Source organism: Ovis aries, chromosome 26 (assembly GCF_016772045.2).
Source record: "Ovis aries strain OAR_USU_Benz2616 breed Rambouillet chromosome 26, ARS-UI_Ramb_v3.0, whole genome shotgun sequence".
NCBI lineage: Eukaryota > Metazoa > Chordata > Mammalia > Artiodactyla > Bovidae > Ovis > Ovis aries.
Genome location: NC_056079.1, coordinates 31795417 through 31819180, shown reverse-complemented (window position 1 = coordinate 31819180; position 23764 = coordinate 31795417). Strand labels below are relative to the sequence as shown.

Here is a 23764-nt window from a genome sequence, read left to right as displayed (position 1 = left end):
AGTGAACCTGAAGATAGACTCTTATAACTTATTCAATCTTAAGAACAGAAAGGAAAAAGCAAAAAAGAATGGAACTTCAGATATCTGAGACCTCAAAATACCTCACATATGTTTGATTAGAGTTTCCAAAGAAGAGAGAGAACAGTGCAAGAGAAAAATTTGAAACCTGGAGCAAATATATTCCAAATTCAATGAACGACACATTGCTTCATTCAAGAATCTCAGCACACGCCAAACAGGATAGATACGAAGAAACCCAGACCCTGGACCATCATAGAAAGGAAAAACCAAAGGATAAAGGGAAAATCTTGAAAGCAGACAGAAAAAGCAGGCATTGTACACAGGGCGATGATGCGTTGGTGGAGGTGAGAAAATAAAGCAAGGTCATCTTTCGAGTGGTTAAAAAACTCAACAAATGTGAGAGAAAGAAGGGGGAGGAGGAGCGGACTGCTGAGGACGGTGCGGGAGAGAATCTATGTGGGGTGAAGGGTGGGGATGAGGAGGGTGCGGGGTGTGGCCAAGGCGAGGGGCGTCAGATCCGGAAGCTCAGGCAGAGAAGTTCCACGTCAAACAAGGGGTGGGGACTTTCCAGGTCTGGCCGGCGAAGAGCACCTGTGAGTTCCTTTCCCAGCTGGACCACCTCCCACCTCTTGCGGGATGCTGGGGGTGCTCCCTAGCTCCTGGCCCCGCCTCCCAGGGCGCCTGGTTCAACTGATCAGCACGCCCCCAAGGATGGACCCCAAGGATGGCCAGTGCAGCCTGGCCACCCAGTCGGCTCATCATACTTTTCTCCAACTCCCCTAGGTACATCTTTCCCTTCAGCTCAGCTCAGCTCAGCCCGTCTCGTGTCCGGTCCCTCCTTCCCTTCATCCAGGCCAGTGCAAACCATCTCCCTCGGCAGCAAGGAAGTTGGGGTTCAGGTGGCCTTCTCTCTGCTGCTGGTTCCCAGCAGAGCATGGGCCTCTCCTGCTTCTAGTCCTCAGAACAGCGCATGTCCGGCCTCCCCCGTCTCTTCCATGATTGGACCAGCCCATCACACACTCTGTAGCCTCCCCTTCCAACAGTTCTGTTAGTTCGGTCCTGACCAAGAAAACTCGGAGAGTCGTCTGCGCCTCCTTGTTCTAGCTCGCTTCTGTTCCACTACCTTGCTTTTGTTACCCAAACTCTCTCTCTCTCTTTCCCCTTACAAATGGCTTCGCAGAAGCCCTGGGAGTGCGCGGCAGCACCGATAATGTCTCCATGGTTCCTTGTTAGCTGCACTCTAAGCAGGAAAGTGACTGGGCCTGACAATGTAATTTACATTGCTGTATAAAACTATCTGTGGAAGCCAAGCTAATTTGTGCCAGATTAGGCTATTTGTCTCAGCCACTGTCTAGCCGCACAATCTATCAGAAGGCTGTTTTCAAATATCGCTCTTCAAGCGTGCCCTTGAGAGGCAGAAATTGATTGGGATCTTAGAGAGCAAAATTACAGCAATAACTTAAAAGAAACAATAATTACTGAATCATACCAGTGTCAGCACTCTGCAAAACACGAAATAGCCATCAAACCCCAATCCAATATATTCCGAAGCGAATTTATTGAATGGAAAAAGCAGTTGAGTGAGGGTTTTTCGGTGCCCCCCTCCCCTTCCCCTGTACATATGGTTATCTCAAAACCGCAAGTGAACGAGTCGATAACTCTTGTCATTGACTGCTCCATTTTCTCGGAGTCAGGGCCGATCCATTAGCCGCCTCTGCTTCACCCTCTCCCTTGCCTCCTCTCTCCTTCTCCATCGCCTCTATTCATTTGCTGGGCTCTGCTCTTCAAGCAAACAAACATGTATAACTAATCATCTGTTAAAATGCAGAGGGCCCCTCATAAATCTCCACAGCTGAAATACTTTAATGGGTAATTAATTGATCCTGTTCCAGAGGAGTAATAAGATAATAAATTAGACAATATTTCACTCAGTCGTGTCAGGCTCCTAGCTAATGGTGCTGTAGGGCTCAGCTGAAGGATAATAAATTAGCCAGAAATTAACTGCTAAGAGCTTTCTGCAGAGAAATCGGCTGACAAGCGAGTCTCCTGTAATGCAGGGCGGGACTGGGGTGGCAGTGATCTCTGTGAATATGAACCCTGGTCTCGGGGGGTTGGGGAGGGTGTGAGGTTATGATCTGGATCCAAGAGACCCTGATGTGTCGTGCTGTGAGGGTGCCCCCTGAACTGTGACAGTTTCTTTGCACACCCAGTGGGTTCTAGGAGCTGACAACTCATGCCCTTGTGAGCTCTTGAATAGTTTTCTCCCACAAGTCACTGGACTCATTGAGTTTTTATGGGTTTCACTCACTCTTCACCAGTCTAGCTGTCAAACACCCATAGCCACCAGCTCCATCAGCTGCTTCTAAGCAAGTATGCCGATACAGAATGAGCCTTTGTGAAAAAGAGACCCACACTCTGTCACAAACAAGGGTTTCATAAAAGTTAAGTAGAAAAAAAAAGAGTAGGCAGAGAAGGTGCGAATTCCATTTTTTAACAAGTGGGAAATATTTGTTCCAGGGTAGGAGGGAGAATGGGCTTCCCTGGTGGCTCGGATGGTAAAGAATCCACCTGCAGCACAGGAGGACTGGCTTCGATCCCTGGGTTGGGAAGATTCCCCAGAGGAGGGCATGGCAACCCACTCTAGTATTCTTGCCTGGAGAATCCCCATGGACAGAGGAGCCTGGTGGGCTACAGTCCATGGGGTCGCAAAGAGTCGGACACGACTGAACGACTAAGCACAACACAGCACACAGGAGGGAAAATCTCTCTTGGTTTTATTAAGGAAGTCAGGGAGGGTGGTGATAATTCATAGCTAAGATAAGAACTTAGACCTGGAAGGTTGGGTGGGCCTTTGCTGGAGGACATGGGAAATCAGTTTCCTCATATAGGAAGGGTGTGGAATAGGAGTGGGAGGCGGGAGGGGAACTCAGTATACAGTGAAGCATTGGGGCTATGAGGTCATTTAACTCCTCTCTGCTTTTTACTAGTTGTGTGACCTTGTCTAGGGTACTTAACTACTCTGTGCTTTGGTTTGCTCACCAGTAAAATGGTATTAGGATGAATGAGTGAAATATACATGAGAAGCTTCTGGTTCTATCTCACCCCCAGGAGGTGCTACATTAATGTTGGTTATGATATAGTGGGCAGTGGGCAGGTTAGTGTTGACAAGCAAAGGAGGTGACAGTCAAAGAAATGAGAAGAGTTGGCAGTGGGCGACAGTGGGCTGCTCCTCTTAGTCCAGAATAAAGACCAGATCACCCCACTTCCACCTGAAAGATGGTCCAAACTGATGCGTGCTCACCTTTTCCCAGACCACTTCTGATTGCTCTGGGAAATGTGGGTGGATCAATCTTCTGAGTCATGATGAATATGGCAGTATAGGTTGAAGGCATAACAGAGCTTGATTATTTAAACGAGGAAATGCATTCAGGACACAGAGCCAGTGCTGGTCATTGTGATCACTGGCAGGGTTACTGAGTCCCAAGTTCATACCTCTTGCTGTATAATAGGACAATAAATTGAGAGATGAGTTGCTGGGGCAAAGAATAGTAACTTTATTCAGAAAGCCAGTAGACTAAGAAGATGGTGGACTAGTGTCCCAAAGAAGCATTTTATCTGAGTTAGAATTCAGGCTTCTTTTATACTAAAATGGGAGGAGCTGTGGTTGGTTGTTGCAAACTTCTTGGTGTAGGAATCCTTTTTTCTTGTAGCTGTCCGCACTGGTCAGGTCATTGATATTCCTGTAAACCTCCAGCAAGACAAAGGTTATTCTCTGTTCTGCAACTTTTTATCTCTATATGAATGTGAAAGCGTTAGGCCTTTAAAAGTCAGAACCTTGAGAATGGGCTATTTTATATATTGCAGGCTGTTAGCAACATTCTTATCTCAAAAACAATAGAAAACAAAGGCTAAAGAAAAAGAAACAGATCCAATATGGAGTCAGATTTGTTCTTTCCTATTAAGAGTGAGTAGTCTTAGTATCCCCTTGCCTGGGTCTCCCTGCTCTGCATCTTCCTGGTTGGCCGTCGTGGGGAAGACAAGGCCTTGCACAGTCCCTGATAGGCTCAGGGCAGCTGGAAATGCCTTGGGCAATGCAGTAATGTTCTACCTCAGAGGGAGAAGCAGAGTCTCTTCCAGGACCTAGAGCCCTGAAGGGCCACAAGCAGAACAGGTTCAGCTGCAAACTGCACTCTGTGTAAAAGCAGGCATTTCCCCAAGTAGAAAAGGCAGAGTAACAGAGTCCATTAACTGATACTCATTTTAAAAATAAACATGTGCTCATTCATCCTCTATTCCTTTATGTGGAATGACTTCCTGACTCCCGTCAGCTTGTGCTCTTCCTTTTTCACTATAAAGGCCTAGTTCTTTGTACCTTTGACCTCAGAGCTGGAAGAGAGGTTGAGGTCACTGGTCTACCTGTCCCAGATTACTCGTTCTGGGTCTTGGATCACACAAGCTGAGGAATGGCTGAAATTATTTCTGGGCCAGTGGGACAGCATTTTAGATCCTCAGTGATCTTAACATGAGTCCTAAGCCTTCTCTTTTTTACAGGCCGAAATTGCCCAGCTCCTCAGACCATTATGTGAGTGCCATTTCCTCTTGTTTTTACTGTGAGAGAAGAATGTAAAAAGAGAGGTGTCATGCACATATATGCAACTTGATTAATCGTCATCAAGTGAATACCCATGGATGGGTGAAACTTGAGTTTCTTTCCCTGGTGTGTGTGTGTGTGTGCATGCTCACACACGTGTCCGCTAAGTCGCTTCAGTTGTGTACAATTCTTTGTGATCCTGTGGACTGTAGCCTGTCAGGCTCCTTTGTCCATGGGATTCTCCAGGAAAGAATACTGGAGTGGGTTGCCATGCCCTCCTCTGAGGGATCTTCCCAACCCAGGGACTGAACCCTCATCTCTTATGTCTCCTGAATTGGCAGGCGAGTTCTTTACCACTTGCAACACCACTTGTCCTTTCTCTGGAGTAACTACCCGGACTTCTGTGAAAACCATTTCTTTGTTTTCCTTTGTAGACTTATAATTTATTTATTCCCAAGCTGTAGGCTTTAGTTTTGCCAGCAGTCTTGACACTGTATGTAGTTTTTGTGCCTTCGTATATTAATGAGATTCACCCACATGAATCTTGTTGCCACAGGTTGCGCATTATTCTTGATATATGGGTTATATACATTTGATTTGTATCAATGGATATAATTGTATTGATCTATAATCATTTATTGATGATTCCACTGTATGGATATACTATAGTCTACTCCCATGATCTATCAAGCATGGATTTTTTCAGTTGTTTCTGGTTTCAGCCCAGATGAACAAACAGGGCAGTGACAGGCATTTAATCTCAAAACACACGGGGACATGTTACGGGGGATGTGGACCTAGGAGTGGAAGGCTGCATCACATGGCGGGTACCTCTCCACCTTCACTCAACTGGTGCCCAGAATGATTGTCCAAGTTTCACAACACGGTCAAGAGGTGCGCTTGTTCCTGTGGGAGCCTCAAAGATGGCTGCAGGGATCCCCCTTCTAGAAATTCTTGCCGCTCAGCTCAGCCACTTCCGGTCGGCCCCTGCGGAGCCTTTTGCCCTGGAACATGCCTGCCCAGGACTGTCTGGATCTGGGGGCTGTAGTGCTGTGCTGTGCTTAGTCGCTCAGTCGTGTCCGACTCTTTGCGACCCCATGGACTGCGGCCCGCCAGGCTGTAGGGTGGGGAGCAAAGGCATGGCTGGTGGATGGGCTCCACAGCGCCCCCTCGAGGCTCTGTTCCACTTGCGCCTTTCGCCTCTGCTCGCCTGCTTCTTTCCGTCCATTTATCAGAGGCTTGTCCTTCATAAACTCCTCACGCACCAGGTTCCATGTCAGAGCAGCGCCCGAGGCTGCTCACCCCATTTATGAGTGCTTCTGGCGGCTCCTCCTCCTCACCACTGCGTCATATCAATGGACTGAAAATTTTGCCAATCTGATCGCTTTTAAAGGATATCTCATTGTGTTCTCAGCACATTTCCTTAGTTAAAATTTCAGAAATCAGATTTATTGAGATAGATGGGGAAACAGTGGAAACAGTGTCAGACTTTATTTTTTTGGGCTCCAAAATCACCGCAGATGGTGACTGCAGTCATGAAATTAAAAGACACTTACTCCTTGGAAGAAAAGTTATGAGCAACCTAGATAGCATATTCAAAAGCAGGGACATTACTTTGCCGACTAAGGTCCATCTAGTCAAGGCTATGGTTTTTCCTGTGATCATATATGGATGTGAGAGTTGGACTATGAAGAAGGCTGAGCGCTGAAGAATTGATGCTTTTGAAGTGTGGTGTTGGAGAAGACTCTTGAGAGTCCCTTGGACTGCAAGGAGATCCAACCAGTCCATTCTGAAGGAGATCAGCCCTGGGATTTCTTTGGAAGGAATGATGCTGAAGCTGAAACTCCAGTACTTTGGCCACCTCATGAGAAGAGTTGACTCATTGGAAAAGACTCTGATGTGGGAGGGATTGGGGGCAGGAGGAGAAGGGGATGACAGAGGATGAGATGGCTGGATGGCATCACCGACTCGATGGGCGTGAGTCTGAGTGAACTCCGGGAGATGTTGATGGACAGGGAGGCCTGGCGTGCTGCGATTCACAGGGTTGCAAAGAGTCGGACACGACTGAGCGACTGAACTGAACTGAACTGAATCAACATACCATAAAGCACCTCCTTGTGAACAGTTTGATGACTGTGGACAACTGTATGCTGCTGCTAAGTCACTTCAGTCGTGTCCGACTCTGTGCGACCTCATAGAGGGCAGCCCACCAGGCTCCCCTGTCCCTGGGATACCCGTCATGTATTCTTCACTAGAGCCAAGACAGAGAGCATGCCCATCACCCAAACGTTCCCGCAGGGCCCTCTGCAGTCAGTTCTCTGTCCCGTCACCCACCCCATCACTCGTCTTTTTTCTGTCACTATAGGTTTGCCTTTTCCAGGTGTTCGATAAATGGAATTATCCAGAAAAGACTTTTTGTGTGTGTGTCTGGCTTCTTCTGCTGTGTGGAATGCTTTTGAGACTCATCTGTGCTGTAGGCTATATGAATAGTTTGTTCCATTTTACTGCTGTCTAGTATTCAGTTTTATGAATGTATTCCAACAGATCCCTTCCCTCTTTGAAGGGAATTTGGAGTTCTGGTTTTTGGCAATTATGAATAAAGCTCTGGAGACATATTAGTACAAATATTTTGGGGGGGTATATGCTTTCATTTCTCTTGGACAAATACGTAGGAGTGGCATTTGCTGGATCATAGGATAGGTGTAATTTTGACTTTAGGAGAAACCATTGAGCAGTTCTATAGTGGTTTCTCCATTTTACACTTTACATATCAGTGGTTTGTAAGAATTCTAATTGCTTCCCACCCTTGCCAACACTTGGTATATTTTGTCTTTTTAATTTGAGCTATTATAGTGTTTGTAGTGGTATTTTATTTTCATTTACATTTCCATGGTGGCCAAAGATGTTGAGCATCTTTCATCATGCTTATTGGCCATTTCTATGTTGACTTTGGTAAAGCATCTGTTTAAATCTTTTACCTATTAAAAGATTAGCTGCTTTCTTAAGCTGAAAGAAAGTTTAGCTGCTTTCTTATAATGCTGTTGTTAGCAGTCAAGAGTTTTCTGTATATTCTGGACAAATTCTTAACAGATATGTGTTTTGCAAATACTTTCTCTTGGCCCATGGCTAATACTTTATTTTCTTAAGAGTGTCTTTTAAAGTGGAGCTTTTAATTTTGATGAAGTCCAATTTATCGATTTTTTTAATACTTTGAGTTTTCTGTGCCCTACCTAAAAAAAGTTTTTGCCTATCCAAGTCACAAGTTTTTTCTAATTTTTTTTCTCAAGGTTTTATAGTTTTACCTTGTAATTGTGCATAAATTTGTGTTTTGCTGATTTCTAGTGAGAATAAGCAATTTTCCATAAGTTTGTTTGCCATATGAATTTCCTATTTATTGACATGCTGAAGTCTTTTGCTCATTTTTCTATAAAGTTTTTGCCATCTTATTGATTTGTAGGAGTCTTTATATATTCTGGAGAGTGTCTTTTGTTAGTTTTATTCATTATTTACATCTTCCCCCACTCTGGGACTTGCCTTTTCAGTATCTTTATGGTATCATTTGTGACTAGAAGTCCTTAATATTAAGGGATTTGAATTAATGTTTTATTTCCTTTATGATTAGTGCTTTATGTCTCCCATTTAAGAAATTCTTTTCTAATCTGGGGTCACATTTTATTCTCCTATATCAAAGATTCTTAAATTTCTCAGTTTGTGGTTCCTTTTAATGTCCTGGTTATTTTTTTCATGGTATGCTTAGGTCCAAAGAATACCTAATACTTCCATTTATTAGATAGCTAGGTCCAGAGAACTTACCATTTATGTTCTTGCTTCTTTGTAGTCATTTGAAAAGATAATACCCATATAAAGAAAAATCATGTATTTTTCATTTTTAAGTAATTGTGATCACCTACTAAAGGGATATGTGAGCCTGTTGGGCATTGCACTGAAATCTCAGGTTAAGTTTTCTTATTTCATATTGATTTTTAGGGGGGATTTGCTTTTAATTATGGCAACTGCTGAAAACTCAGCTTTGCAAAGATACAATGCCATCAGAAGGGACTGTAGCTTGATTTAATGTTGGATCCATCCAGAGCTGATCATTTGTATAGTGTCAAGTATGCCTGTGTTTCCCTCAAAAATGTAAATATCCCATGGTACCACTGTGAGTTTGATGCCGTGTCCTAGGGCAACTTGGTGAATAATTTGGGACCCGCATTTCTATATTCTGTTTGTAAATGTGTTTTTTTCTTTCTGTAGTTTGATCTTTAGTTTATCCTAATTTGGTTCTTGTGCATACTGTGTTAGAGGTCCAACTCAACGTTTTCCAAATGTATACATGGTTTCGCAGATCATTTGATAAATCCTGACCAATAATCTGCAGTGGTACCTCTGTCGTAGGTCAAGAATCCATATACATGGAGGTATCTGCTGTAGTATTATTACATTATCTAAATTACTGTAGATTTATAATGAGTCTTGGTATCTGGCAGAGCAGGTTCTCCTACCTTTTATTCCTCTTCTAGAGTACTTTGCTTCATCTTGACCTTTTGCATTTCCATATGAAGTTTAGAATCAACTTAAGTTCCCCCTTCAAAAAAAGTCCTCTTTGAGGTTTTATTTCAATAGTACCAAATCTACAAAATAAAACATAAACCCCTCAAAACCTCTAAAGCCAAAAACCAAAAAATGCTCAAACTTTAGGGAGTATTTTAAACCTTACAATATTGAGTTTTATAGTTAATGGATAATATACAACTCTATTTAGGTCGTCTTTGATGTCTTTTAACAAAGTTTTATAATTCTCCCCATCAAGACATATTTTTAGGTACTTTGATGTAAATTGGGCTTCCCTGGTGGCTCAGACGGTAAAGAGTCTGCCTGCAATGCTGGAGACCCGAGTTCGATCCCTGGGTCAAGAAGATCCCTTGGAGAAGGAAATGGCAACCTGCTCCAGTACTCTTGCCTGGAAAATCCCATGGACAGAGGAGACTGCCTTTTAAAATATTTAATTTCTCTGTTTGCTGGAACATAGTAATAGCCCCCAATTTTTTATTTTGCTTAATTTTTGCTTAATTTTCTTTTCTAATTTTTTTGTTGCCGTATAGTTGTTTTAGGATATTGTGTTAGTTTCACATGTACAACAAAGTAATTTGGTTATACATATATATATATATATGCTGCTGCTGCTAAGTCACTTCAGTCGTGTCCAACTCTGTGAGACCCCATAGACAGCAGCCCACCAGGCTCCCCCAGCCCTGGGATTCTCTAGGCAAGAATATATATATTCTTTTTTTTGATTCTTTTTCATTATAGTTTATTACAAGATATTGAATATAGTTCCCTGTGTGTACATGCTCAGTCCTTTCTGACTCTTTGTGACCCCTATGGACGGTAGCCCACCAGGCTGTATCTTTAATTTTCCAGGCAAGAATATTAGAGTGGGTTGCCATTTTCTACGCCAGGAGATTTTCTCCACCCACGGATTGAACTCATGTACCCCACATTGGCAAGCAGAGTCTTTACCCTGGGAAGCCCCATAGTTCCCTGTGCTCTGCACTAAATTCTTATTATTTATTTTATATATGTATCATTTTTTAAAATATAGTTTCAAACGTATAGACAAGTTGTAAAAAATTCCATATATCTTTAAACCAGATTCACCAATTATTTATATTTTGCCCTGTTTGCTTTTTCAAATAAAATATAACATTTTAAAAAATATGTATGTGTGTGTATATATATATATATACCTACATAAATATATAGTAAAAAATTATTGCATTAAGTTACAATCCCATAATAGTGTGTTCACATTATTGTGGTAGATATTCAAGTATGCTACATAGATCCCCTTTCATTTTTTTGAGGTATATTGAGCCTTAATTTATGACCCTGTGTATCTTGGTGAATCTTGGTGAATGCTCCTTGTGGCCTTTGACATAATTTGCTGTCATTGAGTGGTGAAGGTGAAGTCACTCAGTCGTGTCCAACTCTTTGCAACTCTGTGGACTGTAGCCTACTAGGCTTCTCCGTCCATGGGATTCTCCAGGCAAGAATACTGGAGTGGGTTGCTATTTCCTTCTCCAGGGGATCTTCCCGACCCAGGGATCGAACCTGGGTCTCCCGCATTGGAGGCAGACGCTTTAATCTCTGAGCCACCAGGGAAGCCCGTCACTGAGTGGAGTGTTCTATAAATGACAGATTGTCCATATTTTATGGATCTGTGTAGTTGTATTACGGCTAGAGGATGGTATTAACCTTCAGTTATCAAGACCATGTTCTATTTCTTCCTTTGTTTTGTCAGTTTTCACTTCATGTAGTTGGAAGTTCTGTACTGAGTGCATAGGGATTTATGATTGTCATGTCTTTCTGATAATTGATCTTTTAATCATTGTGAAAAATCACTCTATTTCTGGTAATCCTTCTTCTCTTGAAATCCATTCTGTTTCCATTTCCAAATCATACCATCATGATTTCCATTCCAAATCATCCATTTTTCGTTATTAATATAGCCTCTCCAGCATTCTTATGATTACTGTTTGCAATGGTATATCTTTTCCTGTCATCTCACTTTCAACCCATCTGTGTCTTTTGATTTAAAGTACATCTCTTATGTACAGCAGATGGATCTTGCTTTTAATTCCTGTCTGACAATCTTTGCTTTTTAATTGGAGTGTTTAGTCAATTAACATTTAATATAACTTGATATGGTTTGATTTAGGTCCACCATTTTGACACTTGTTTTCCATTTATCCCATCTGCTTTTTCTTTCTTTTTTCTCCTTTTTTGCCTTCCTTTGTGAAAATCAAAGTCAAGTCTTCCTCCCTCCCTTCCCTCTTTTTCTTCTTCCTTCTCTTCTTCGCTCCCTCCCTGCTTTCCTCTCTTCCTGACTCCATGCCCCACCTTCATTGATTTTGTATCCTTAAGATATATCATTTGCATTATTTTTAGAGGTTCCTCTAAGGATTATAAAATACCTCCTCAACTTATCAGAATATGTTTAGAATTAACATTTTATCACTTCACACAAAATTTTAAGAGTCTTGCAAGAATATAGTTCTACTAATACTCTTCCTGAATCCTTTGTGCTATTGATGTTTTATATATTACATCTATATATCTTAAGAATTTCACAATAGAGTGGCATAATTTTTCTGAAACAGTTCTATGCCTTCTAAAGAAATTGAAAGAAACAAAATATAGTCTTTTATGTTGCTGTTAATCCCTAAGTCATGTCCTACTGTTTGTGAAACTGTGGGCTGCCGCATGGAGGCTTCCCTGTCCTTCTCGATCTCCTGCAGTTGCTCAAATTCATGTCCATTGAGTTGGTGATGTCATCCAACCATCTCATCCTCTGCCACCCTCTTCTCTTTTGGCCTGCAATCTTTCCCAGCATCAAGGTCTTTTCCAATGAGTTGGCTCTTCACATCAGATGGCCAAAGGATTGGAACTTCAGCTTTAGCATCAGTCTTTCCAATAAATATTCGGGGTTGATTTCCTTTAGGATCGGCTGGTTTGACCTTCTTGTAGTCCAAGGGACTCTCAAGAGTCTTTTCCAGCACCACAATTTGAAAGCATTAATTCTTCAGTGTGCAGCCTTCTTTATGGTTCAACTCTCACATCTGTACTTGACTATGGGAAAAACCGTAGCTTTGACTATCCAGACCTCTGTTGACAGAGTGACGTATTTGCTTTCTAATAGCTGTCTAGGTCTGGCATAGCTATGCTTTGCTGTGCTTAGTCACTCAGCCGTGTTCAACTCTTTGTGATGCCATCGACTGCAGCCCGCCAGGCTCCTCTGTCCATGGGATTCTCCAGGCGAGAATGCTGGAGTGGGTTGCCATGCCCGCCTCCAGGGGATCTTCTCAACTCAGGGATCGAACCCAGGTCTCCTGCAATGCAGGTGGATTCTTTACTGTCTGAGCCATATTTGCCCACAATTAGCCACTCTTGGTGCTTTTTATTTTTTCCTTCCAGTATATCCAAGTTTCCATCTGGTATCATTTACTTCCAGTCTGAACAACTTCTGTCTGCATTTATTTATTTTTGTCTGCGCTTTGTATAGGCTTTCTCTAGTTGCAGAGAACAGGGCCTACTCTTCGTTGTTCTGTGCAGGCTTTGCATTGCAGGGGCTTCTCTTGTTGCAGAGCACGGGCTCCAGGCATGTGGGCTTTAGTAGTTGCAGCACATGGGCTCAGTGGTTGAGGCACATGGACTTAATTGCTCTGTGGAATGTGGGATCTTCCCAGATCAGGGATTGAACTTTCGTCCCCTGAATTATCAAGCAGATTCTTATCCACTATGCCATCAGGAAATTCCTTCTTTTTGCATTTTTGTAGTTTGGGTTCATTGATGACTAATTCTTTTTCAGTTTTTTTTTTTTTTTTTTTTGGTTTGTTTGTTCTAGAAATGTGTATATCACCATCGTTTTTTTAAAAAATGTATTTTCATTTGATATAGAATCCTGGGATAATTTTTTCACTTTGACCCTTTAAAGATGTCTTTAAATGGTCTTCTGGTTTTCATTGTTTTTTTTTTTTTTTATACGAAACAGCTGTAAGTCCTATTGTTCTTTTTCTGTATGCAGTGTATCCTTTTCCTTTGATAACTTTCAAGATAATCTATTTATCACTAGACCCGGGTTGGATCCCTGGGTAGGGAAGATCCCCTGGAGAAGGAAATGGCAACCCACTCCAGTACTCTTGCCTGGAGAATCCCATGGAGGGAGGAGCCTGGTAGGTTACCGTCCATGAGGTCACAAAGAGTCAGACACGACTGAGCGATTTCACTTCACTTCACTTCATCATGTTTACTGTAGTTTACCTCTGCATAGTTTTTCACTGTAGTTATCCTTTCTAGGATATGCTGACCTCCTTAGATGTATAGTGTTATGTTTATTACATAAATTTGGAAAAGTTTTGCCCATATATCTCTAATTATTTATAGTTTTCCTGGTCTTTCTCACCTCTCCTTCTGGGACACTAATCATATGTGTATTAGACCTCTTGATATTTCCTAAAGATTATTGAGGTTCTGTTCTTTCTCAAAAACATTTTCTTCTTTTTCCAAAAGACTGGATACTTTTTATTTATTTATTTATTTATTTTATTTTTTTACTTTGTTTTACTTTACAATACTGTATTGGTTTCGACATACATTGACTGGATACTTTTTAATGATTTATCAGTAAGTTCACTGACCCAATCTTCTATTGTCTCCAATCCACTGTTGAGGCTAGCTAGTTATCTTTTAACTTCAGACATTGTAATTTTTAATTAAATTTTTTCCATTACTTTCTTTTCTATAGTATTTTTTCTCTATTGAGATCTCTGTGCTTTTGTTTGTTTGTTTTCATTATGGCATTAGCTACTTAAAGACTTTGAACATATTTATAATGGTTTCTTTAAGTTCTTGCCTGCTAATGCTAACATCTGGGTTATCTATACATTGGTTTATATAGACAAGATTTTTTTTTTCTTGATTCTAGGTCAGTTTTTTTGTTTATTCCCACTCTCTCTTCTAATATTAAAAAAAATCTTTTTAACTAGACATTATTGATGATACATTGTAGAGACTTTGGATTCTGTTATATTCCTTTGAAGAATGTTTATTTTTGACCCAGCAGGTAGTTTACTTGACTGGGCTCAAACTCCAAACTGTTCCCCCCAGAGCAAACAAGAGTTGAAATCTTTGTTCATTCTCTTGGCCCTCAATTCAGCTGTTGTTTCCCATTGGTTTCCTTAGAATTTCTCCCAGACATGCAGTTCAAGGGCTAGTCGAGGATTTGGGTGGAATGATATGTAGATTTGGAGGCTCTCTTCATGCTTTACTTTTTCTTTTGCAGGATTTCTCTTCTTACTATTCAGCTGCTCTGGAAATCCATTTCCTGACTCTTGAAGCCAGTAAGTCTGAAGCTTTCTGTTTGACATCCAGATGTTTCATGTTTTGTGGACTATAGCGTATCCTTGGGCAGAAACAGACCCAGGGGAGTTCCTTTCTTTCAAGGTGTGACTCTTTTAAGTAGATTCACAGATACAGAGAACAAACTACTGGTTACCAGTGGGGAAGGGAGGGGCAACATAGGGATGGGGGAGTGGGAGGCACAAACTATGGGGTGTAAGGTAGCAGTGTTGTACTGTACAACATGGGGAATTTAACCAGTATTTTGTAATAACTGTAAATGGAAAGTGGCTTTAAAAAGTATTTTATGTGTAAGAAATTTGACTCTATCTATTTCTGATTGTTTTTGGTTGCCCTCTAATACCCTCAAATACTTGGTTTTAAAACTATTTTTATGTATGGATGTGAGAGTTGGACTGTGAAGAAAGCTGAATGCTGAAGAATTGATGCTTTTGAACTGTGGTGTTGGAGAAGACTCTTGAGAGTCCCTTGGACTGCAAGGAGATCCAACCAGCCCATGCTAAAGGAGAGCAGTCCTGGGTGTTCATTGGAAGGAATGATGCTAAAGCTGAAAATCCAATACTTTGGCCACCTGATGTGAAGAGTTGACTCATTGGAAAAGACTCTGATGCTGGGAGGGATTAGGGGCAAGAGGAGAAGGGGATGACAGAGGATGAGATGGCTGGATATCATCACTGACTTGATGGACATGAGTTTGAGTGAACTCCGGGAGTTGATGATGGACAGGGAGGCCTGGCGTGCTGTGATTCATGGGGTCACAAAGAGTTGGACACGACTGAGTGACTGAACTGAACTGAAAACTATTTTATAAATAATTGCCATGTGAGTGTTAGTCCAATACAAATGACTGTCATCTCAGAATGGTTTCTAAGTTAATTTTTGTATGTTGATTATATAGAAAGAAATTGAAATTTTTAAAATTAATTCTAAGAATTCTAGTTCTTTATGTATACAATTATTATCTGTATGTAGTGACATTACAGTTTCTTCTTTTTCATTCAGTATTCCTTTTATTTTTGTGCTTTGCTTTACTGTATTGGCTGACACATCTAATATATGCTGAAAAGAAATGGTGATAAAGGAATTTTTAAAAGTTTTTTTTTTTTCTTGGCTGCATTGTGAGGCATGTGGCATCTTGGTTCCCCAGCCAAGGATTGAACCTGTCCCCCCTACAGTGAAAGCACAGAAGCTTAACCACTGGACCACTAGGTAACTAGGAACTAGGTAAGTTCCTAGAAGAATCTTTCATTTGGTTCATATCTTAAAAGGAAACTGTTCAAAGTTCAACCCTTAAGTACTGTATTATATTATTTATATTTTAAAATAGCTATCATTTTAAACAAATTACTTCTATTCCTTCTGAATGGGCATTAAATTTTACCAAGCACTTTTTTCTCCATCTATTGAGATGTTTGAATGTTGTTTGCTTTAATATGTTAATGTGTTGAATTGCACTAATTGGTTTTCTAACATTTAATCAACTTTGTGTGTTTGGAATAAATCCAGTTTGGTAAGATTTATTATCCTTTTTAATATATTGCTTGATTCATTATACTACTATTTGGTTTAGAATGTTTACACCTATATGCATGAATGAAATAGAAATAGTTTTTCTTGTGTAGTACTATCTTGTTGAGTTTGATTATAAAGGTTATGCTAGCTTCCTAGGATGAGTTAAGAAGAAGTTGTGTAAAATTGGAATTATTTTCTCCTTGACTAATTGGCCAAACGTGCTGATGATACCATGTGGGTTTTCAAGTTGCTTTGTAGAAAATTTTTTGATTTCTGCTTAAATTTATTTAATGGCAGAACATACAGGTTTTCTATTTTGCTTGCATCCATTTGAGTAAGATCTGTTTGTTTTGGTTATGAAACTGCTGCTTTTTCTTTCCAAGTCACCCTGTAGCTTCTACTCTGTGATGCCAGTGCTAGGACTTGACTGTGTAAACAAATTTGCCCCTTTGTCATCTGGGTTCCTGTTAGGTTCTTCAATAGGGGATTCTGGAAGGAGATTGGGAGGCAGGAGGAAGGAAGGTATTTCCACTTTCTTATGTACTTCTATACTATCGGCAGTGTTCAGCAAGAGCATCTTACCTTGGAAGCAGCCTCACTGTGACCCTGCAGAGGTACCACGAGCAGCTGGACAACATCAGCAGCAGCCACCCTCTCCTGAGGTCCAAGTCCCAGCTGTCTGAGTTTCTTTTATGAACCTAGGCAGAATAGCAGCACACAAGCATGTCCTCTTCTCAGTGGTGTGAGCTCCAGCTTCTTGAAGGTCCTACTTCAAGCTTCTAGTTCTGATAACCTCAGCCGTTTCCCTCTTCCCCAGCCTTAGCTGGTTAGCTGCTTTCTCCAGTTATTATCACGAAAGCTCAATAGTATCTTTTTGCTTTATCAGCCCTCTAGGACTTGCATAATCAATTCTTTTTTTTTTTTTCCTGTTAATATATCTTCTGTGGACTCTTCCTGATTGGACCCTGAGTGAGCGAGAGAAAGTCGCTCAGTCATGTCTGACTCTTTGCGACCCCATGGACTATACAGTCCATGGAATTCTCCAGACCAGAATACTGGAATGGGTATCCCCTTCTTTGGGAATCTTCCCAACCCAGGGATTGAACCCAGGTCTCCCGCATTCCAGGCAGATTCTTTACCAGCTGAGCCACAGGGAAGCCCAACTAGACCCTGGCTGGTACAATATTTGGTAATGGAAGTGGTCACAGGCCTCTCAAAAACGTCTGGGCTTTGATGTTTTTTTTTTTTCCCCAGTCTTGAACACAATGCTGAAGTCCTTGCCAATGGCAAACGGGTTACTACTCATCCATAGCATGATAATATGATAAACTTGTCACCTGTGGCTGATTGCGATAAAGAGCTTACTGTGCCAAGTGCCTTGGGCACTAAATAACTATGGGGTTTGATTAACATGGTGATAATGGTAACTTCAAGAGCCTGGGTGTGAAATAGCTTCTTCCAGCTGCACTGGAGAACTCACACATGGACAATGACAAAGTGAAATAATCAACTCAAGGGTTCAGAAAACCAGGGTGCTTTTACAGCCAGCCTGGAAGATTCTCTTACCATGTGCAGAGTGAACCTAGATGAAAATTTGACTCAGAATTTGGTTGTGTGGGCTGTAGAATTATAACATGTTTAAGTCATGAATCCACCAAGTTTCTACCTGGGTTGACTTGTTTGAAACTGAAATTTGAACTTCCAAGTCTCTCTAAGACTCTCTTGTTAGAGGAAGCAACCTGCTCTTCTAGAGTCAACTAGATCAGCTTTCCCTATGTTTTTAAGACCGGTCATAACCTCACCTAAAGCCGGCATCTTTCAAAGGATATTTATTCTCCTCAAGTCTCCCAGCCCCCATCTCTTTTGCCTCTGTCTGACCTGAAAAAAAATCGTTTATACTCCAAATAAATGCAAGATGTTACTAATTAATATCAGCATAAATCTGGGTGAAACATGTATGCTGCTGCTGCTGCTGCTAAGTCTCTTCAGTCGTGTCCGACTCTGTGTGACCCCAGAGACGGCCACCCACCAGGCTCCCCCGTCCCTGGGATTCTCCAGGCAAGAACACTGGAGTGGGTTGCCATTTCCTTCTCCAATGCATGAAAGTGAAAAGTGAAAGTGAAGTCGCTCAGTAAGTGTCCGACTCTTCGAGACCCCAAGGACTGCAGCCTGCCAGGCTCCTCTGTCCATGGGATTTTCCAGGCAAGAGTACTGTAAGGAAGGGACAAAAAGAACAGAATATAAAGCTGGATCATGGGACTTCCCTGTTGGAACAGACACTAAGACTTCACACTGCCAATGCAGGGGGCAAGGGTTTGATCCCTTGTCAAGGCACTGAGGCCCACAAGTGGTGTGGCATGCCAAAGGGTAAATAAAATAAAATAAAACTGGATCAAAACAAATTCATTATCTGGGTGTACCTACCAGAGTTAATAGGTCTAATGTTACAACTGGCTTTGAAAATCAGTTTACATGAGTGGTGGCTGGAATCTTGAATCAATAGTGGGCTATATAAAGAGATGTTGGAGCACCCTGTGGAAGATTCTCTCCAAATGTCTGATGGGTTGGGAAATTGGGAATGGATTGATCAGAGGCTGACTACAGACCCTTCCTCCCCACTCCCACCAAACCCCCAAGAGACCCTGGACAGTGCCTTTATTTCTTCCCTTTATTAAAGAGAGAAGTTGGGGAACATATTACTGGTTTGAGCACCAGCATGTTTGAGAAGGATTATGGTGACTGATGTGGAGAGCAGCTGCTAAATGTTGTCTCTGGTTTCCATGGAGATCCTAGAGAATGAATGGCCAAGGAGTAGCTTTTAACTGCCAGATACAAGGTAGTCACAACTACTGAAATGGGCATGAAGGACAAAGAAGTCAACAGAATGACCTTCTGGGTTCTTTGTTTTTATTGTTTAGTCGCTAAGTGGTATCTGATTGTTTGCAACACCATGGGCTGTAGCCCGCCAGGCTCCTCTGTCCATGGAATTTCCCAGGCAAGAATACTGGAGTGGGTTGCCATTTCCTTCTCCAGGGAATCTTCCTGACCCAGGGATCGAACCTGAGTCTCCTGCATTGTCAGCAAGGTTCTTTACCGCCGAGCCACAAGGGAAGCCCTCTGGGCTCTGGCCATGCCTAATTGATCACCCTGTCTCTAGGAATAAAGTAGATGGGCAGCCCACTAGAATATTACTTTCTCAGTGTAGTGAAGATATTCTAGATCTGAGGTCCAGAAACTTAATTACTGAACGTAATAGAGTTTCAGCTTCTTACTTGTTTTGAGGCTTAAGCCAGATCACAGAGTCCAAGTCCCTCGGTTGACGGGAAGGCTGGCTCCCTAGAGGATGTTCAACATAGCTGCATGAATACTCGGCGACATGCAACCTGCTACAACCACGTTCTGTAAATATTCCTCCAAGCTTTCCCCAAAGGGGCCTTTGGCCACTTACTGCGTTTACTGTGCACTGAAGGGAAAGAAAATCTTCAGACATTTCAGGAACTTACTAGACACTGAAATGGTTCTGAATTGGTAACTGGGTCCCCAAATGCTACTGTGATCTGTTTATCAAAGTGGGATCTTCTGATGACCAGGTGATAAAGAGGTAGCTTTGGCATAAATCCATCTCACAGAGGGCTCAGTGGACTGGAAGGCCCTCTCTGTACCCTTTCCTCTCTGTTCCCGGACATGTACGTCGAATAGACTTGCTCAGTAATTTGGCTGAAACCCCACATTGGCTCCCCGACCCTTGGAATGAGGATTATTGCTTGCTGACACTTTCCCAGCGGTTTAGTCTTGTCTCCCCAAATAAACTGTCATCTCCCAAATATAGTGAGTATCACTTGGTTGACTCCATATCCCACAAATTCTTGGGAGAGTGCTTTAGTGTCAGGAACTTGGTATGAATGCATTGACGATAGTTTTCTGAAATCCAGTCAACATCTCGAAGTATTTAGGAGGTATATGGTTACCTTGTGGAGAATGTTCTAGAAAGAGGAGGTAATACTAGCTTCAGGAAAAGAACATAAGGCTCTTTGCTCTGGAATTTGCTCTTCCAGGGTCAGGATCTGTAATCACTTACTCTAATACAGGACATGCTGTTTGTGTTTATAGTTCAAAATCTCATTTAATCTTTCTGACATCACTGTGAAATGGATTTTATTATCTCCCTTTTATAGTTGAGGAAACCGAAGCTCAGGAAGGTTAAGTATCTGGCTCTGGGTCACTCTGGAAGCAACAAAGCAGGGGTCCAAACCCAGGTTTTCTGACTCAAAATATAAGGTGTTTTCCTTCCATTGTACCCCAGTTGCTTCTTTGGAGACAACTTTGTCTTATTTTTCTTATACTATAGAATATCACCTTTCTCAGGAGAAGTAAATACTTCTTGTCTTCTCCACAATAATAATTTCAGCAACTACCTTGACCTGGGGGGATGGGAAGGCAGAAGAAGAAACTGTTGTTACTTTACCCCCTGAGCCAAGTATTGACCTGAGACCACTCCCTTTATACAGTGAAGCCCACAAAGATAAGTAAGGAACATTTAAGCAGGACTTACGAAAGGATCAAGTATAATAAAAGGGACATAAATGTGGAAATTGATAGGAAATTTGATAATCTGCCTTGCAAGAAGTGGTTTGCCCTTTGTCACTTCAGGCTTTGCTCTTAATTTTTCCTTTACGCCTTCTGGCCTTTTTTCATAGGAGGCTTGCTGTCAGCTCACATCACCTGGAGAGCTCATCCGCACATTTACTGCCCTGTCCCCACCCCCGCCCTACACCACCTCCAAGACATAAAACCAAGAAAACAAGCAGGACACGATGAAATATTACTCAGCCACTGAAAGGAATGAAATAGGGTCATTTGTAGAGGTGAGGATGGATCTAGCGTCTATCATACAGAGTAAAATAAGTCAGAAAGAGAGAAACAGGTATATATTAACACATGTTTGTGGAATCTAGAAAATTGGTACAGATGAGCCTATTTCCAGGGCAGGAATAGAGATGCAGAGAATGGGCAGTGGACCCAGTGGGTGGGGAAGGAGAGGGTGGGACAAACTGGGAGATTAGCATTGACATATATACACCAGCATGTGTGAAATAGGTAGCTAGCGGGAAGCTGCTGTAGAATATTGGGAGCTCCGCTCGGTGGTCTGTGATGACCTAGAGGGGTGGGAGGGGAGGTGGGAGGGAGGTCCAAGAGGGAGGAAATATCTGAATACATACAGCTCGTTTATTTCATTGTATAGCAGACACCGGCACAACATTGTAGAGCAATTATATTCCAAGAAGAATATATTAAACAAATAAAACAAGCAGGAAGTCTTGGGTCCAGAAGGGCTTATGGAGGCCCAGAAGGTCTGTGTCCCAGCTGTTCTTTCCTAACTAAAGTCTTCCCTGTTCCTTGGTGACCTATGTTAAACATGATGGTGTGACCTTGAAGATTCAGTTTAAAAAAGCTGCCTGAATATAACATGAGAACTCCCACAACTCATCTGAAATCTACATTCATTCAGCAAAGGATCAGGTTTTTGTGTGTTTTTTTTTTTTTTTTTGTACTTTGCCACACTCTTCATCCTGGTTTTGTATAAAGGGAACTCTCATTTCTTAGGATCAAGGGCATTGAAATGGCGTAGTTTAGATCAGATTCTCTTAGGGTGTAAACTATTTCCTAAGACATTTTGGGAGCTGTATTGGCTTCAGGCCCATTAGCAATCCATTTCTGCCTTTGAAGCTTTAATATAATAGATTCAAAGTCAGAATAACTCAGTGGTGACCTACCTCCAATATCCCTGGCAGGCCCAAGGAACAGGCAAGGGAATAGGAAAGAGAAAAATACAGAAACTGGACTTTCTTTTTTGAGAAAGACAAGAGGGAAAAAAGAGACATAATAGGAATAAATAAATGACTAGCACTTACTTTAGCACAGGGATGTACTCTTATTCTGGCTCTTGCTCTGGCAAGCTCAGTAAAGACAGAATTACAATGGATGTGAAAAGCACACCAGTAGGAAAAACAGAGAGTGAGAGGTGGGGCAGAGGGTGGTGGGTAAAGAAGATTTTCTTAAGGTGTCATATCATATCAGTTGGGTCTCGAAGAAGGAGAGAGTTTTGAAAAAGGGCAGAAGAGCCTTAAATCAGGTGCAAAGGTGCCAGGAACCAGACTCAGAGGCTGTGAGATCCTCATTTAATGTGGGACCTATGTGTTGGTTACCTCCCACATCCGCATCCCTAGTACGGTAGCATCCAGCCCAGCGGCAGAGAACACTGGTGATCCAAGCATCTCTTCTCTGCTTCCTCCTTAATAACAGGCTCTTATATTGAACCAGGCACATTGCTGTATCTCCTGAAGTGGTGGGTGGGCTTCTAACTGTTACTTGGTCAGTGAGATGTAAGTGGAGGGATTTGTGGGATTCTGGGAAGGCATTTTGAAAAGAGCTGACTCAGCTTGGAGGGTCTCGCTTTGCCCTTCTGCCTTCTTCCTTCTGACCTGTAACATAAAAGTGATGGGTAGCACGGCAAAGTCATCTCAGACCCTGGGGGTGGCCTTAACGATGGAAGTCATCAGCTAGAATAGTCAAGCAGAAAGATCCAAACTTCCATTTTGATGAACATGGTATGCAGATTGAGCTAGAACTGAATTTCTTGGGATGACAGGATTTTAAAAGTCTATGAGACAGAGAAACAGAAAACCCTTAGAAAACAGTTTGGAACCATCCACGGTTATTCCATGGGGCTCCTCTTGATTGCTCAATTAGTAAAGAATCCGCCTGCAATGCAGGAGACCCTGGTTTGATTCCTGGGTTGGGAAGATCCCTGGAGAAGGACTAGGCTATCCACTTCAGTATCCTTGGGCTTCCTTTGTGGCCCAGCTGATAAATAACTCGCCTGCAATGTGGGAGACCTGGGTTTGATCCCTGTGTTGGGAAGATTCCCTGGAGAAGGGGAAGGCCACCCACTCCAGTATTCTGGCCTGGAGAATTCCGTGGACTGTATAGTCCATGGGGTCTCAAAGAGTCGGACACGACTGAACGACTTTCACTATCACTGTTACTCCAGAATTCCCCTAGGAGGTCTCATGAAGTGATTAATAGAATAAAATACTCAAGGAAACCTGATCTTTCCCTGGAAATATGGAGTAGGTGGAGAAGATTGTGCAGTGAGGGGAAAAAAAGGGTTAATAAAATTAACCCCCCCTCCAAAGTTCCTATAAAACAGAGAGGTGAGGTTTGCACCCAGTCTGACTCAAGAACCAATGCTTTCCATGAAAATGTAGGGGAGGCCCACATTGCTTCAGAGGATGGGTGAGGGGTGGAGTATCACAGTCACCTCTGTGTCTCAGATTGTCTTAAATGGCATCAGAGGGACCTAGCTAAGTTTCAGAAACAGGTTAGTGTCTGGAAATTGTTAGCTCATTCTGAGTGGCGAAGAAATGATGCTTTTGAACTGTGGTGTTGGAGAAGACTCTCGAGAGTCCCTTGGACTGCAAGGAGATCAAACCAGTCAATCCTAAAGGAAATCAGTTCTGAATATTCATTGGAAGGACTGATACTGAAGCTGAAGCTCCATTCTTTGGCCACCTGATGTGAGGAACTGACTCATTGGAAAAGCCCCTGATACTGGGAAGGATTGAAGGCAGGAGAAGAAGGGACAACAGAGGATGAGATGGTTGGATGGCAACACCTACTCAATGGACATGAGTTTGAGTAAACTCCAGGTGTTGGTGA

General features: G+C 42.1%; 1 long non-coding RNA gene across 4 annotated transcripts in view; it reads left to right on the top strand.

Moving 5' to 3' along the window:
• The window catches only part of LOC121818057 (uncharacterized), a 173487-nt gene that overhangs the window by 111243 nt on the left and 38480 nt on the right, over nt 1–23764 (top strand). For all 4 annotated transcript variants that reach the window (XR_009598638.1, XR_006058162.2, XR_009598637.1 and 1 more), the window contains 2 exons: nt 14457–14514; nt 15657–15757. This is a non-coding gene — a long non-coding RNA (uncharacterized LOC121818057). The remainder of the gene's footprint in view (nt 1–14456; nt 14515–15656; nt 15758–23764) is intronic.